General features: G+C 24.5%; 1 long non-coding RNA gene across 1 annotated transcript; it reads left to right on the forward strand.

Annotated features, from left to right (window-relative positions):
• Positions 1-599: 599 nt before the first annotated feature.
• On the forward strand, positions 600-2,250 carry LOC111878188 (uncharacterized). Its single transcript, XR_002845648.3, has 2 exons — positions 600-1,463; positions 1,941-2,250. It is a non-coding gene; the product is annotated as an uncharacterized LOC111878188 (long non-coding RNA).
• Positions 2,251-4,289: the final 2,039 nt, after the last annotated feature.

Raw genomic sequence — 4,289 nt, forward strand, 5'->3', positions numbered from 1 at the left:
ATTAAACTTTTTATTTAAATTAAATTATTAAAAAAAATGTGACGTCACTCATTGGGTATGGCAAGAAACCATAGTTTGGTGATGTGTCGCTTATGTGGCAATATAACAAAATAAGGAAGTGTGCCACTACTTCCTCAACCTAATAAATAAAGTTTTATTATTTAATAATTATATTTTTATTATTAACTTAATTAATATTAACAATTTTAAACTTATTTTTTATTAACAAATATAATTTTTTTTACCTTATCTAATATAGGTCATCTTTTTTTTACAGTAACAACTTTTTGTTTTCTTAATTTATTGTGTCTTCGTAATGAATTCAAAAATTATATCTTTACTATTTTATATATATATATATATATATATATATATATATATATATATATATATATATATATATATATATACCCTAAGAACCTTTTTATTAATAATATTTATGTCAAAATATATTTCTAACATTCCACACCTAATAATTAATTATTAATTGTAGTAAAATATGACTTAGGGTATACTATGTCAATATGACTATAATATAGGGACCATTAGTGTAAATTGGCATATCATCACTTTTAGAAAGAGATCGTACACTACAGTGAGCTTTTCTCTTTTCTTCCATTGTTCTTTTTCTTAGTAATCTTCATATGTTTCTTCACATTCTTCCCATAACAAACTAATATCCAAAGAATAAATTTCTTGAAATCATTTTTTGTTATTTCTTTATGATTTCTTCTACAATTTCTTTCAAAATTATTAGTTATACTTCCAAAAATACACAACCTTAACAAACATTCATCAGATTTTTTAGAACTAGATAATCTCTTTTTTTTTCTTGGTGATATCCACCATTTTTACCACCACCGACAGTGGACTTCCTCTGGAGAAAACCACCGTCAGCTAGCACTATCATCTAACCTACTATCGCAGCTACCAGGTCGTCGGATTTCAAGCCTCCAGATGTATCCGAACCTCCGATATGTCGTTAACTACCAGATCGTATGATTTATTTAGATCAGATCTAGATCTGGTCGGATTTTCACCGGGATCATCCAGATCCATCGTCAATGAGCACCGACGCCTTCATCGCACCATAACCACAACCTTTCGGTACCACCAACAACGAACACCACCACCTGCAATCATTCCAGATATGCATAGGTCTGGTCAGATCTGGTTAGATCTGATATTTAGATGCAATTTTGTTAAGCCTTTTGTTTTCCGGAGAGCTTCTTTGCCTCAGATCGTTGGGAGAGTCACTAACTGACATCATCATCTCAAATCTAAAGCCAAATACATATACCGATTTCTCGGATTTGGTGAGATTTGTTGTGTCTGATGTATTTTCAAACATAAATCTAATGTTTACAAAGCATTTCATGGTGGCCAGTTGTTGTTCCACTACCACCTCAGATATGAAAACAATGTGCACACAAGGTGTTTGATGAAATGCCTAAACGAGATCTGTAAGTTTTTATATTATAAATAAGTGTATGAAATTGTGTATCAAACTATGAACTAGTGTCTGAAATGTATATTATACTATGAATTTTGTTTTTTATGCATTAGTCTGTAAATTAGTGTCTAAAATGTTGAATTAAAAAACATTGAATTAAACTTTGAATTAGTGTCTAAAATATTGAATTAAACTTTGAATTAGTGCGTGAAATATTGTATTAAACTGTGAATTCTAATTTTTTTATCCAGATCTAAATTTTATATTTGTAAATGAGTTGTGAATGTAATATATTAAACTGTGAATATGTGTTTCTTATGTATTAATTTGTGAATATATAAGTTATTAAGTTGTGAATGTGTATTTTTTTTTATGTAGTAAGTTGTGAATTAGTGTCTGAAATATTAAATTAAGCTGTGAATTAGTGTCCGAAATGTTGAATTAAACTGTGAATTCTGATTTTTTTTTTATGCAAATTTGATTTTAGAGGGAAAGATGTTGACAGTATTGGCACCGATGGTCAGTGGTCGAGATGGTTGATGGTAGTGGATATTGGTGGTGGTGGTAGAGTAAGGATATGTTCTATTTCTCACTCATCTTCATCTTCTTCACTGATTCTTCGATGATTTCAAATAAGTTATCCTCTTTTATTATTCATGTATATGTTTTTTTCTTTTGATGTTTGCTTCTGAAATATGAGATAACTTATTTATGTATTAAACTGTGAATGAGTTTTTTATACACTAAAATATGATATTATACTTGTAAATGAGTTGTTAATGCATTATATTAAACAATGAATTTTATAAATTTTATTAACAACTTAATATAATAATTTCACAATTTAATATACCTCCAGATATGAACGTATAGATGTACGCGTTAAGTTGAGAATATGGTTGTGAATATATAACTTTTGTTTATTAAATTGTGAATATATTGTATTAAGCTGTGAATTTTTTGTATAAAAATATGAATTAAGCTGTGATTTGACTGTAATAAACTATGATTTTTTTTTAATTTTTTGTTTGCTTCTGAAATATGAGAAGAATGAATCATTATACACATATATGATTTTTTTCTAATTAAAATTAATTATATAAAATTTAAAGTGTGAATATTGATTGAACGTATAGTGAATTAAACGTTGAAAGAAGCATTAGCCTCCAATTTAAAAGGTATAAATATAAGTTTTAAGTTAAGAATATGATATTTCAATATACTAAATTGTAAATTTATTATACTAAGTTGTGAATTTTATGCGGTAAACAGTAATCGACAATATTAAGTTTTGAATTGACTGAATTTTGCTCTATTTTTTTTTATAAAATTTGTGTAAAAATATGTATGATGTGTGTATGAATTTTTGTATTAATGTTCTTATGAATATATTTATGTTGTGTGTATAAGTGTGTAAGAATACATTAGTTTTTATAACTAATTTGTATTAAATTCAGTGAGTGAATTAATAGATTTATTAAACTACAAATGTAATATCTAACATGTCATTGTGTAACAATATATACATATATGATTTGGAAGGAAGATTAGTTGCGACATTAGTGGAGGTGGTTGGCGGCGTCATGTGGTGGTGGTAGAGTGGGGTTTGAGTTCTCTGAATTTAAGAATTTATATAAGATGGATTATATTAAGTTGTGAATTTTGTGTATTAATTTGGAAACTGGCTGTTTAAATTTGTATTTTATATAAAATTTGTGTTAAAATATAACTGAATGTGTGAATGAAAATGTTAGCCTAAAAAAATTACAATTTTACCGTTTTCTTACCAAAAAGATAAAGGTATAGTTTTAACATATTTGGTAATATTCACAATATATATTTATTTATGAAATATAGGTTTTTAGGGTTCTTAACATTTTATGGTTCTTATTTGAATATATATATATATATATATATATATATATATATATATATATATATATATATATATATATATATATATATATATATATATATATTACCAAACTAGTTTTTTATCAGATGGTTATATTGATTTTTTATAACGTGTTTCTTTTTGTGCACCATTTATTAAATTAGTATTTAAACAAAACGTCAAACATTTTGTTTAATCCGTTGTTCAAAAAAATGATTTTCTAAATTATATAAACAAAAATAAATAAATATTTTAAATAAATACAATAATAAATAATTTAAATAAAGAAAATAATAAATAGTTAGATTTTAAAAAGAAAAAAAAAAGTAATTTAGGGTACTTATTTTTTCCAAATCAACAAATATTACACCAAAGGAAAAATGAAGTAAATATCAATATCAAGCCTACCCATTTTTATGTAAATAATCTCCTTTTAAATATATATATATATATATATATATATATATATATATATATATATATATATATATATATATATATATATATATATACTTTTTAAAATGGTAGAGTGGTAAAAACATATAATGATTATGAGTGCTACTATCAATACCTCATTTTCACTTATCATGCCCCTTAAGGATATTTTTTAGGTAAAAATAATTAAAAATTTGACATTTTTTTCGCAAAAGTTTTATATATATATATATATATATATATATATATATATATATATATATATATATATATATATATATATATATATATATATAAAAGGTTGAGAACGCAAGAACAGTTGTAGACCAATCATTTTTAGAGGGCATAAATGGAATTTTACCATCTAATTAAATTATGATTTCCTAAATTTTAGTGACTATGATGACAATTACCCAAAATATCTCATTTTTTAGATCCTATTCTTTTAATGAACAAATAATTAATAAAATCATGATTTAATTTTTATCTAAAAAAACTTTTTTTTTT

Source organism: Lactuca sativa, chromosome 5, assembly GCF_002870075.4.
Source record: "Lactuca sativa cultivar Salinas chromosome 5, Lsat_Salinas_v11, whole genome shotgun sequence".
NCBI classification, from domain to species: domain Eukaryota; kingdom Viridiplantae; phylum Streptophyta; class Magnoliopsida; order Asterales; family Asteraceae; genus Lactuca; species Lactuca sativa.